The 13540-nt window shown below is 40.8% G+C and overlaps 1 long non-coding RNA gene across 2 annotated transcripts in view; it reads left to right on the forward strand.

Annotated features, from left to right (window-relative positions):
* The window catches only part of LOC106491899 (uncharacterized), a 29192-nt gene that overhangs the window by 13319 nt on the left and 2333 nt on the right, over positions 1 to 13540 (forward strand). The window contains exon 3 of one of the 2 annotated variants that reach the window (XR_001293824.2): positions 3929 to 3991. The exons of the other annotated variant lie outside the window; for it this stretch is intronic. This is a non-coding gene — a long non-coding RNA (uncharacterized lncRNA). Of the gene's footprint in view, positions 1 to 3928; positions 3992 to 13540 lie in introns of those variants that run through there. 2 annotated transcript variants of the gene reach the window in all.

Below are 13540 nucleotides of genomic sequence, written 5' to 3' on the forward strand. Positions count from 1 at the left end.
AATCTGGACAAATAGACATTTTCAACTTATCATACTTCAAACAAGAAGTTAAACATTCAGTGTGCTCTTTATCATGCATATAGATCTCTTTTACTTACAAATTTGTTCAAAGGTGAATGCTGTATAGGAAGAGCCTTGGCAACACACTGTTGACTGAAGGATCCCAGGTTCAGATGCTAACCCGAGATTTTTGCATCCCTCCTTGCTGAACAAGCTATCTCTTGATCCTAGCTGCAGAGATGTCCTAGTAGAAAAGCTGCCTAAGTATCCTATTTGCATCATTAACAGCATCAAAATGTTTCTGCAGTTTGGAAAGAAAATAAACTCAAAAACAGTAGAACGAAGAAAAAAATCAAGTTAATATTCAAGTTAATAATGCAAGTCATTTTTGTGACTTTCAAGGAAGTTTGTTATGGTCAACAGCATTATAGAAATGCCAAGTTTTAGACAATAGAGTGGCTTCAAAGAGCCACTGATCTTTGTAGCAAAGAGGTAGATAGGCAAGGATATGTATTTTAAATCTGATGGAAAGGACAAAGACAGAGTTTTTTGTTCCTTTAACCTGGAAGTATTCCTTGTTCCATGCTGAAGGAAAATGTTGAAGGTCATTCATTATCACATGAGATGGTATCAAAAGGAGAAAAGATTCTGAATGAAGACGAGAGAATATTTCTTAGAGCAGAGGACCTGAAATCTAAGGTGAAATCACATCTGTCTAGGAAGACACTAACAAGCTCTGTTACACTATAGGAAATAGATTTATCTGAGTGAAGGAAAGATGTCTCTGGTCTGGAGGTTATTGACCATATTTCTAAATATGTCCTCCTCATTAAGCCCACAGGAGCAGATCACACAAAACTTTTCTCATCTGGCAGATAGAGTTACCAAGAAATGGACTATCCCACGCGCTAGGGATTTTGTGCTATTTCATTTTTGCTAGCTGCAGATCCCTCCCTCCAGACACTCAGATTTGGCCGCAGAATGTGTGCAGCTAGCCGAGGGCCAGCAGGAATTGAGGTGGCTGTGAGCGGCCGGACCAGAGCCCCCGCAGGGGCATTAAGCAACCTGGGGGGCTCTTTGGGGCAGTGCTGTCTGTCTAGGGAGTTCCTGCATCAGTTTCCCCACGTGTAGTAAGGAAAGGTTAAGGCAGATCCTCTCATTTTCAGACCCTAACACAGTGTTGTTACTGTAAGCTACAAGAAAAAAGTGGGATCATTTATTTGAGGAAGAATTGCAGAAACAACTGAGATACTGAGGCCAGAGACTTTTTATAACAGGTTCTCCTTTGACCCAGAAAAGTGTTTTTCAGACATTATGTATGTATAATATGTTGTCCTAAATATTTCAGAAAGCTCTATTTGGCTGTTGTGTGTAAAATCTGTAAATTTAATTCCTCCACTCTCCTTTTCCATGCTCAACAGGATGGCTAAATCCTTTCTAGCTCATCTTCAAAATACTTGCTGCTGCTAGGATGGCAAGCTGCCTATTTGCGATGAATACTGTCGTTTGCAGGAGGGAAATGCAAGTATAGTATTTATCTGGAATGAGACTGTGACAAGCACTAGAAACGAGCTCCAACAAAAAACATAGTTCTGCATTAAGAGTTTCCGTTGTTCTTCTAAGCACAGAAACTGTACTGACCTCTTGAATTTTACACCTATTGAGGACACAGCTGTTTCCAGCTGTTTCCATCTTAGAAACTGTCTTGCAAGCTTAAAGCAGCTGATTGCGCTCAGGGTGTGGTGGATTGCTGTGAATCTCTGTCAGCTGGGGGTTGTTGTTGGGGATGTTCTGTAGGTCCGTGGGGGCAGTTCCTGCATGGGCAGCTTTTGCTCCATGTGCCATCACAGCAGAAGAGGTGGGTTAAACAGATTTTTTTGGCAATTTTTCATTCACAGTGCTCTTCGCCCTTACTGAGAGGTCCCTGTGTCTTAAACTGGATCTTGGTTATGACACACACCAGACAGTGACTGTAGTTCCCAAAGTGCAACCAGGTCTGCCCAAAGCTAAGAAAATGTTTTTGTTTTTGCTGGTGAGAAGAGTTGTTGAGCCTATTTTTGTTGTGCAGCTATTTTTCGCATGGGCTGGCTTCTTTGTGCTTGTAGCTGTGCTTCTGTTCTTTATTCTTGCAAGTCAAAAATGGTGTCTTCTGGTAACTTTATTGCACTGTGAGTTTCATTCCTATTAGATCATGAACATTCACTCTGAACTTAATAATGTTCATAAGAGGTTCATACACCTGGAAGAATTCAGGTTCTCCCCAGGTAGTGACAGGGTCTCAGTTTCTCTTTACAAAATTCTGAGTGTCATTGATAGTATTTACGGAGTTCTTTTCCCTGTAAATAGTTTTAATTACTGTTAGGGATGTGCTGTGTAGGATGCATATTGCAGCTCTCTAAACTATCTTGGAAAAAAAAAAACAAGAACCAAACAAAGAAAACCTCCGTTCACACTTGTGTTCATATTTTCAGAAGAAATATTATAAAAGGAAGCGGTCTAGGCTTTATCTGAGCATATATTTTTGAATATGTCTCATTTGGCTACTAGGGTCTTCTGCCTGTGGAAGATACAATCCGGTAACATTACAAAATATGAATTGGTGATTCCCCCCCCCCCCCATCTCCCTTCTGGTGCCTGTCTCTATTACAGACCCAAATGGCCATATGCCTTATGAATTTTCTAAGGCAATAGAACTACTTTCTCGTTTCGGGGAGCCTTTTGCAGGCATCAGGACGCCTTGGGGCGGGACTGGCACTGGGTGAACCAAGCGAATAGGGCAGCATCGGTCCTCCAGCACCCATCTCTGTCATTCAATGTCCGGAGCTGTTTGCTGATGACAAGGTCAAGTCCCTGGGGCCCCCCACCGTGCCTGGAGTAGGGAGGCGTTTCTGTGGGTTGCAGCGACATCTCTTTCGATCTGTTAGGTTGTCTTCATTTATGACCCTTGAAAACACACAGCCCTGGTTGAGGGGTTGGTTTCAATTTAGAAATGCGATCAGAATATATTCTGAAAAAATTTTATACTAATTGCAAGAAGAGTGACACTTTCAGGCTGTGTAAATTATTTCTGTGGAAGGTAATACAGCTATTGCAATTTACGTTAGTGGAGAATCTAGGCCAGATTTTTCCACTCTGCAACTATTTTGGCTGGTCAGCTGAGGAGACAGCCAGAGGAGAACTTGAAATAGCAATGTGAGACAGCATTCTCCTAATGTTTGCAAATATGTCAGCATGTAAAAGAAAAAACATGTTTTTCTTGGTAAATTAACATGGCAATTTTGGTGAATTACCACGTTTCTGGCAAAGCAGTCCTTGGAGGTAACTGAGACATCCTTTGTAGTATTGTAAATATCTGAAGATGGAGACCTAGGATGTTTTTTGGCTAAAGAGACGAGAAATCTGGAAAAGATGTCATTAATGAAGAAAGAAGTCATTAATGTTTTTGGAACATCGGTGGATGTATTTCCCTAGGTAGCTGCACAGTTATCAAACCCTCATCATTCAGACCATTAATCTGCACAGCCAAGAAAGACAAGGCTTAGATCATGGCCTGGACAGAGGAGTCTGTTGTAACCAAGCCATTTAATAGTCTCAGTCTATGTTTCACTCATGAACGCGCCTTATTCAGACTTACTGCTCCGTTTAGTAGGAGTACAATTTTGCTGCTCATGAAAGCTGTATCCATCTTTAATTTTGTTTTTATTTGGCTTTCTTTTATAAGACGAAACTTACCACTTCCTGTGTTCAATAAAGCCTCATATCTCCTTTCTTATCCAAAATACCTATTTTGACTTTTATTTAGAAATAAAGGAAGAAAATGTAAAGGATGATCAGTAGAGAGTAGAAGCTGAGTGTTCTCTGATGCCGTTCTTTGTTCCTTCCCATAAATCATTGCCTCAAAAGACGATCTCTCTCTCTTGCATTCCAGGAAACTAAGAGACTGTCCAGCAGGTCACTTCTGGGTTTTTCTTGTAGCTCTTCCTGCTTTACTGTGGATTGAATCTGGGACTTCACAGTGGACTTAAACTTCCCGCCCCTGCCCCCCCTGCCCAATTTTTTATCTCTTTATTCAGCAAGAGGCTAAAGCTAAGCTGAAGTGATCACAGAATGGCCTTAGAAACCCTGATTCATAGGGGTTTAATTTTGTAGTTTTAAAAATAAAGAATCCAGCTGGTGTGGAGTCCTGTTGATGTGTATGGAAACAGTCTGTTTCATCTGTAAAGCATCTGGCCCTGGCTGTAAATATTTTGTTTGTCCTATCTGTAATGACTTGAGCTTATATATCCACGTTGATCCAGAAATACCCCTGATATGTAAGATGAAGCATGAGCTTGTTGATCCACTGAATATGTTCGCCATAGTGGCAGCACAGTCACTGTTAGGCTGGTAGTGTGGTAGCTGCTCTGCTGTAGCAGGAAACCTTAATAATTTTTTGGAAATTAAGATTAACTCCCTCAACTGAGGAGCAAGTACTTGTAATGGCTGGATTAAAATAAAGAAAAGAAGTAAGTTTTGTTTTTTATGCTAAAAATGGCAACAAAGGAAATACAAAACTCTAACTCCTCTTTCTCCCCCTCCTCCAGTACCTGATTTGTAGAATTTTCAATTGAGAGGTAAAACAGTTTTGGCTTTTAATCCACGTTAGTGAATTGCAGATTCCCTCAGAAACCTGAAATACATTCTAGGAAAAGAACCTTTTCTTTGAGGTTAAAAATCAATTTTAAAAAACCCTAAACCCCTCCGCAAGATTTAGCCATTTGCAGGGCAGTCTGTAACCTGTCTCTGTGAAAACTGAGAGATCTTTAGTCCAAACAGGTTTCCAAGAACTCCATCTTAAGCTTTCAGAAAGCAAAACAGGGCACCTCTGTCCTCTCGCTGGGGTGATGTACCTGTGTTCAGATGGCATTCAAATAAAGTGCTTTGGACTGGGACTATGCTCAGCTCTTCTTGCTGCAACACACTGATTTTACTGTGCATACCATGGCCAGATCCAGCCTAATTCGCATGAGAAAGTCTGTGGCTGGGAGTGTTACAGCCCGAGGCTTGCCAAAGCAGATCAGCATTTTGCACTTGGTTTTTAGGGTCTACTTCAAAGCTTATTGAAGAGAGCAGAAGGTTTTCTGTTAACACTAATAGATTAAGATAAATTACAACAGTATGACGATTAACACTGATGATTAACATTGAAACCATACTTCAAAACTTGAGGCATGTTACAGGACATACTATATAAAACTTCCTTACCTGTTTCTTCAACAAGTCTTTTCTGGTGGATGTAGCAAACCTGAAAAGGAAAAAAGGGAGGAAACTGAAGTTGCTTACTTCATAGCTGCAGATTATTTAACAGAGAAATTACTTGGCAACACTGCAAAATGTGATGGTAAAGAACTGCTCTTTTCAATCCATGGAAATGACTAACTATATCAAAATCATTTGTGAACTTCTGTTTGACCTGGAGATGATTTCCAGACTGGGAATATTTTGCCAAAAGTGCATGTCTTAACCTGTTTTCTTACTACATTTGTAATCCAGACCTCCTTATTTTTAAAAAGCTTTCTAAATTAATGGTTCATCCAGTATGTGGAGAAGTATAACTTGTCTCATGAGAAATAGGGAATTTTTGACATGGCATTAAAATATTGTCTCACTCCCTAGCCTTGACTCTTCTTTGCCAATATTTATTGAACAGATAGCCACGCTGGTGTCATGTAGACAAAAATGTATTTAGCTAAGAGGAGTCTGTTCAGATTCTTTTATCTTTAGGGAATGAAAAGATTTACGTATAATATCTGGTTTCTCCTCTCTTTTTAGTCACTCTGTAGGTGCCTTGCATGGCCTCTGTGTTTGGGATGAATTGATGCTTTTCCCTTGAGTACTTGTTTCTGTGTTATGCTGTGGGTATATAAGTATGTCAGCACAGGAAACAGGATAACCTCTTGCAGTACAGGTGGGAGCATGCCCAGGCCACGCATGCCTACATGCTGCTATAAATTGGCATTGAATGCCTCTGTCCTTCAGCTCCTCTGATTTACTTGGCTGGGAGTGAAAAAACTTGGTTCACCACTTTTCTGGCAGTGCTTTTCTCTTTGCCCTTTGTCTTTGGGCTTGTAAGGACACATTTGCTGTTTGTATTGTGTCAGAGAGTGACATACCACTGGAAAGTGCACTATGTGCTTTGCATGGCCCCAGTGTTTGAAATAAATTGACAGATTTCCCAGGAGCACTTGTGTCTGTGAGTGTTCGTACTGTGGGTCTATCAGCATGTCAACACAGGAGAAAGGATAACTTCTCGTTACAGTCCTGGTCTGTTTAAAAAGCTTTCCCTTTGTGAGAGGCAGCAATCGGCACTCAGAGTGACTCCAGGGAAGACTAGTGTTAGCAAACTCCTCTCTCTTTTTCTCATTTTGTAGCGTAGCAGCTAAGACCTTCTGGCCCATTAAAGTGACTGGTGAAGCTCATCAGAACAGTGGGCTGCCAGAAGTGCTATGGTTCACTCAGTGCTATTGCACTTAAGGTCAAGCGCTAGAAATCTCACCTTGTCTTCAGTTTCTTCCATTCTGGTAAATTATCTAGAGTACTACAAAGAGAAGCAAGAAGGAACAAGGTCTTCTAAGCAGCAGACAGATTAGTACCTTCAAGAACAGGGTATTAATTTGCCTCAGACTCTATAGCCCTCTTTGCCAGATATAGCTACATAACAGCTTACAACCTTTCTTCCTTCATGACTTCTCTTTCCCTTCATCCCTTGGATTTTTGCCGTGATGCTGACATGATGCTGACGGAGGGCTGGCTGTCATCCAGGATAACTCTGCAGGCCATGTAAGATGTGGCTTACAACGTGGCTACTGTGGTGATACTGCCATCTGGTTTTCCCAAAGAGATGCAGCCAGTAATCATGTACTATGTCACCATATTGCCCAAACAGATATGATGTTATTTAGACATGGCCAAGGATTCTGAGGGACCTTCTGTTCTTGAAGAAATTACTCTTTAGCTTCTACAAAAACAGGGTTTCATCCATATTCAGGCTTATCCTACCAGCTTCAGCTGTGTGAAGCTGTACCTTTTTCCCAGGTGTGGCAGAAGCACCAAGAGCGCAAAAGGAAAAAGCAGCCAACCATCCCACCACTGATGCCTGCTCAGCTTGCGCTCCTTGACACTCTTCCCACAGCATGGTCAGGCTTTCATTGAAGGGATCAGAGTCAACCTTTCACTTTAGACTTTCCAGATACAGGACATCAAGCTTTCATCTGAAATGGTATGTTGTCACTTCCATGACATGAGAACTGAATTGTATCCTGAGACTTTACTACTCAAGTTTCCTTTACTACTCAAGTTTCCACCTACCATACTCCTCCTCACCTGTTCCATTCCAGGACCATGTTAACAGCAAAATACTCTTTTTCTATAGAGCAGAAAAGGAGTACTCTAGTAACTCTGGAAGCTATGGCTCACCTCAGAGGAACCCTCTTTTATAGCCATCATTTTTGGTAGATAATAGAAAATAAATAACTATCTTGGAAGTGGAGGACTGACACCTCTAGTCAGGGGTTCAAATCCCAGCCTAGTTCAAGTGGTGGTGTTGGTGCTTGTAAGGTTTTATCAAGAAAACTGATCCTCTGCTTTTGCTCTACAGGACATGTTCTTTCACACCATAATGACATAATCTCATTGGAAGTAACCTTATTTTGCCTTAGGTGAGGATCATTTCCAGGAACGGTTCTTCTATTTTCCCTCTTTGTTGCACTGAATAACTTTTTTGAGGCTCTGGGCTTGATTAGTCATCACCCCTCAAGGAAGAAAGAAGCAACCATTGATCCTGGGTGGATTGTGGGTGTCAGGAGGGATCTGTCACTCAGTATTTAGTGTGAAAGCTTTAAGGAAATGCTGTTTCTGTAGAGACTGTTGCACACCTGTTTGTTATTAAAACAAAACACTTTTTATGGGGAAGCGAAGTATATATGTTAGCTAAGTGTGAGAACAGAAGACGAACCTACAACACCTGGAGGGGAGGAAGAAAGCAAATCTTCAAGTTAACATCTTTTTCTTTTTCCTTCTCTCCCTAACTTCCTAAGCAAAACACTGCTGCTTTTATCTCTGTTCCAAATCCTGAAGGGGGTGGTTGCATCTGAACTGGACCCAACAAAGTACAAAGGGTGAAATTTACAACTTGTCCTTGTCTTTATCTGGCACCTGGAGGCGTGATGGTCTGGCCAGGTGAAACACCATTGCTGTGTGTCAAAACAAGTTATCTTAATACAACACGGTCACAGTTATCTTAGTACAACACAAACTTTGGTTGCAGTGACCTGCTTACGCAGCACTTTTGGGTGAAGCGAGGAACTTACTATAGCTGCCCTCGGGTCACAAAACAAAATGCATGCGCTTTCCGGGTGGCCCCAATTAGTTCCTTTAGCTGATTGGTAAAAGACACTTCTCTGTAGACATTGAGCATTGCACAGGTCACTCTGGACCTACTGGAGTCGTAGGTTTCAGTGTGCAAATTCCCCTTTGACTCCTACTCAGTGTCTGGAGTGGGTTTTTCTGAGGTTTTCTTTCTGGCAGAGTCATTCTGCCCTCAGATTATTTTTTAATACTGGTGGGTCTCCTGAGACAACTCCCTTTGCAGCCTACTCCTCAGGTCAAAACTGGCCCGACTCTTCTAGTGGCCACACAGAGCAGAAAGTGCTGTCAAGTCCATGTCTCCTTTGGAAGCCATGCTGTCAGCTATTGCAGCTTGCCTCCTGAAAGGAATGGGAATTTGCCTTGATTGAAGCACACATAGCAGCTATTTTGCACCTGCAAATGGAAGATTTCTTTGTCTTCTTCCACTCCACCAGATTTCAGTAAGAGACTTTGTGAGACGCTTTTTCCAGCCAAGGACCCTGTCCCTCAGTGGAATTTTACCCTGTGCTCTTTTTTCAACAGGCCAACACTGTAATGAGCCAGCATCTCCTATCACTTCATCTTTTCCTTACAGCTATAAGAATATGGTTGAATAAATAGTTTTGAAGAACAGACTTGAAGCCCTGATAAATAGAGATCTTGGATTTAAAGCTTGTCCTTGACAAAACATTTGTGAGCCTACTTTTCAGTTTTCGTGTACATCTTCTTGTTTTCTGCAAGCTAACACCCCTGTGCATGCTTCTTGGGTTTATGATGGTAGAGTACATTAAAATTGTTCCCCATATTCACAGGGGTGTACAAGTACATCCACCCAGCAGAAATACATGCTAGAAAAGATAGTGGTAGGAGTCTAAAATGGCCTACTGCCTAAACATGAGTCAGTGGAACTAGTCTCCATCACTGCAATTCATTATCAAACTCCACAGATATTCTACAAGGAAGGGAAATCAAAGAATAAGGAGGCAATGGCTTTTCTACCATGTCTGACCGTATATCGAGCAGATGTTTCCAGCATTTCTTTCTACTATCAAAATGTTCATATTTCTATATAGACTTATTCCCAGTTCTCAGAAAGACAGAATATACAATTTTAGAGAGACTAATTTCCAAAATTGATTAGAGAAAAGTGTTTCCTCTGGAGCTGTCTAATGAGTTTACCACTGAAGGATGAAGTTAATAATGAAAACAGAATGTTCCCAAAATGTTTGGGAAGTCTGAAATACTGTGAAGTTCATAATTTCTCTTCAGAGAAAAATTTAGGTTTGGAAACTGATACTAACACTCTTCAGAACTGTGGTTTGAGACTTCTCAGCCATGTTTACTGTACATAGTTTGTTTTCATGTTGATGTCTCCTACTGAATTGTTTTGGCATAGCATGCAGAGAGAGTAAGAAAATATGAATGAATGCTGTCAAAACCAAATGACTGAAAAAGTAGATTGTGCGTCCTCACGTACTCAGCTTGGCTCTCCCTCTGTTTTCATTGTTCCTTGGATCCCCCCTTCTACACACACCATCTTTTCTTGCAATTGTTAACATTCTTGTGCTACAAACCTGAAGAGGATCGGTCCCATTGAAAGTATCGTATACGTGTTGTGGGTGGCAAATATATACCTTGCAGTTTAACGTAGAGATGAAATAATCCATGTATACATAATGGTGGTTTTTATTATCCATGGGCAAATGTATTACAAAACCATCTGCACAAACAGCCACTCTAACTGGCTGAATTACTTGATTTAAAAGTGTTCACTGACATTTGCTATGTAAGCTTTTGTAGTCATGAGTGTGTGTGTGTACAGTATGTCCAGAAGGGCACACACTGTGACTGTCACCTGTGGCTCTGTTTCCATTACACTTCTACTTCTCCCACCATCATCTTCTGCCTTTCTCTTCCTTCACTGTGTAAGGAGTGGTGGAACGCTATTCTTGAGTATACTTATATATCCACAACGGTATTTTCAGTTAAGGCCTTCAATAAGATCCACTTCTGCTAGGATACAAACTGCAGTGTAGCCAGCTGAGATACTAACATTGTAAGAAGCTGTGCCCTCCCTGCATTTCTGTATTCTATGTTATGAACTGGCTTGTGCTAATAATTGTATCTTTCAACTGAGAATAGCACTGCAATAATGTCTTTATTAGCCTATGGAAGCTTTAAAGAAGTGGATGTTCCAGCTCATCCTCAAAAAGAAAAAAAACAAGCAGAACTTCATGCATCAACTGTAAAGTGAAAAAATTGTACTCATAAACTCCCTATTTTGAGTGAATTGGACCCACTGAGGATTTGTTTCAATAACCATCTGCAGAATTGCTGAAATTGGGTTGGAAGGCTTGGCTTTGCTCAGAATAATTGTAGTTAGTAAATTAGGTTGAAGACTTGGTTCTAGCACAGTTCCAGCAGGTGATCCTGAGTTTAACAAACTGCATGTTCTCTCTGCCATAATCTAAGGTGATATCTACTGAACTAACAGGCATCTTGCATCTGTTGGCCTGCATACTGTGTTTCTGCTGGAGCAGTAAACAATTTTTTGTCTGATAAATATGTTGGGTCAAAGGGTAACGGCACAAAGCTTTCTTCCACTCATCCAAGGTGGAAAAACATGGTCTCCTGTGAGCACAGGAGTCTCTGCAGCAGTGAGCGACTCCATCACTTACAGGTACAGCCTCATGATTCTTGCGTATTTCATTAAGCTCTACGTCCAGCTGAACAAGAAGAGAGAAAACACCACAGCAATAGTTTTTTTGATGTTAAAAGGAAGCCAAAAAAAGCTTTTCATATCTCAATAATATAGTGAATACTACTTGGAATTGTTAGACTTTGGTAAACAGAGCTCCATTACAAGCAGAGAATGACAGATGCTGTAAATGGTCATTTTGGATTTCTCATCATCACAGACAAGAGCGTATTTCCCAAGGAGCATTCATGTATTTGGTTCAGCCCTTCAAAGTTTCTTCCTCTGATTAACTATAAAAACTTAAAGCATAATGGAAAACTTGAAAAATTATCTCCAAGCTGGCAGTGGGCATGCTGCCAAACCTAGACGCTTTGATAACCTGCTGGCTACTGTTAGCAGTGCTACTTTTAGTTAGGCAATTGTGCTGGGATCAATCAGAAGATCTAACCAAGTGCTGAAGCTAAATTAATTTTCCATTGTTTAAGGAAAACTAAAGAAAGATCCAAAATCCAAACTAAGATGTTCAGGAATGAATGTGAGATCTGCTTGGCTGTGCAACTGCACTGGAAAAGATGGAAGGCCCTCAATTCGGTTGAAGCTCCCACTGTTGAAAAGTATCTCTGATAAAGTGCATAGGATAGAAAGGCTGAGGACAAAATGGCCATTCTGTCTGTACATTCAGGAGACTGCATCATGGTGAAGGGCCTGTTCAGTGCATGGAAAATTCACTAAAAAGGCAGCAAAGAATACAAGAAGAAAAGGACTCACCTGTGCCTAAGAATAAGGTATGTGTCCCTCCTCAGGTACCTGACAGCACTTAACACTGACAGCTGTCACTTTCTTTGCAATATCAAGCAATGCATCAGTTGTTGCCTGAGACATTTTCTTGGTGAAGTGGATCAGAATTCCGAAAAATCACAATACTGAAATGACGGTTCACATTTGAAGAATGGTTTTTCAGTGAATCACTGAGCCAGACCAGGCAGTACAGTGCAAGAAGATCTGCCCAAAGCCCAGCCAACAACTGCATCTTCTTGATAGTAAGAGTAGCAGCCAGAGATCTACAGCTTAGAGTGGGATGCTTTTTCCATTCAAGCTGCTAAAATCTTATACCATGTACCGGGAAACAGATGTCTCCTGGAAACTGCTGAACATCATACTAGGCTATGCACTCAACCAACCTGTTTGCCAGGACAGTTGCACTCTTATGAACACATAGATATTCACTGTTTTATGCTTGAGGATGCTCGTCAGGAAATGCTTACACTTTGAGCAATTCAGCTTCTCCCTGCACAGCTAAGAGTTCACAGCTGATCATTAGAAGTTCTTGTATCTCTTGAATGGGATTTTGCAACTTGTTTTTCTGAAAGAAAATAAAATATCGGTTAGCAATATGTTCAGCAGAACTTTTTCTGAGGAAAAGCTGTTCACAACGAAATACTCACCCATTAAGTAGCCTCTTCCCAATCTTATTAAGGTTCAGAACATCTATGACCCCCTCATTATTACAGCTGAGAGTCCTACAAAATTTCATGTTTTTCATGATCTTGCAGGGCAGACAAGTATTATTGGTGCACTGGGTGGGGAATGGATGTGCAGAGAGGGATGCCTTCTTTCACAAATAGTCGGGATTAAACTCACCCTCGAACTCAGCCTTCTTGACTGTTTACAATAAGCAGCTTGGTTCTGCTTCTAGCAATCACTCAGCCTGAGCTTTGAAGCTGTCTTGGAGCTCAGGATCTGAGCTGGAAATTGAATCCTACACTTGTCAGCAGCATCTCTGAGCAAAGGAACTCAGTCCCAAGGAGATGAAATCAGACTGCTTGGCAGAGTTATAGCATGATTTAAAAGTATCTCCAGTCTTGGTTTACAGGCTTTGAGTCTTGAGACATGCACAGCTCCCAATAGTTCTATTCTTAACCCTTCTGCTCCTCCTGTTTTGTGCTAAGAGCGTCACCGCAGCATTTCTGTAACACTCAGCAGGGCTGTCAGTTTTCCAGGAGTGCTTTAGAGCCCTTTGCAACGCTCACAATCAGCTGAAAAGGAGATGGTCTTGCAACCTCTTGCATGTAATGCAAATGAAAAGAAAATTTGAAAACCATTATCAAGCTCTACAAAGTTTCTAATAAGCAGTGTTTTACTAGGAAAATAAACCAGGTCTATTTTTGGATCTGCTAATGGCCCAAATCTATTACGGAAATCATTGTGTGACTCCTTTTATTTTCACCCCAAATGGTTATCAATATTCCATGTTAAAAAATACAAAATGAAAATTTCCAAACATTTCAAGAGTTTTTTAACGGAGAAATCCTCTCAGATGTATTTACCACTTTTCCTCCTCTTTTTGCTTTCTTAAATTCAAGGATTCTTGAGAGTTCTTACATTCATTAGAAAAAGAAAAAAAATGTAGAGAAAACAAGAACTGAGACAAGGACAATACAGGCATTTTTATTAGAA

This window comes from Apteryx mantelli, chromosome 5 (assembly GCF_036417845.1).
Source record: "Apteryx mantelli isolate bAptMan1 chromosome 5, bAptMan1.hap1, whole genome shotgun sequence".
Taxonomy (NCBI): Eukaryota; Metazoa; Chordata; class Aves; order Apterygiformes; family Apterygidae; genus Apteryx; species Apteryx mantelli.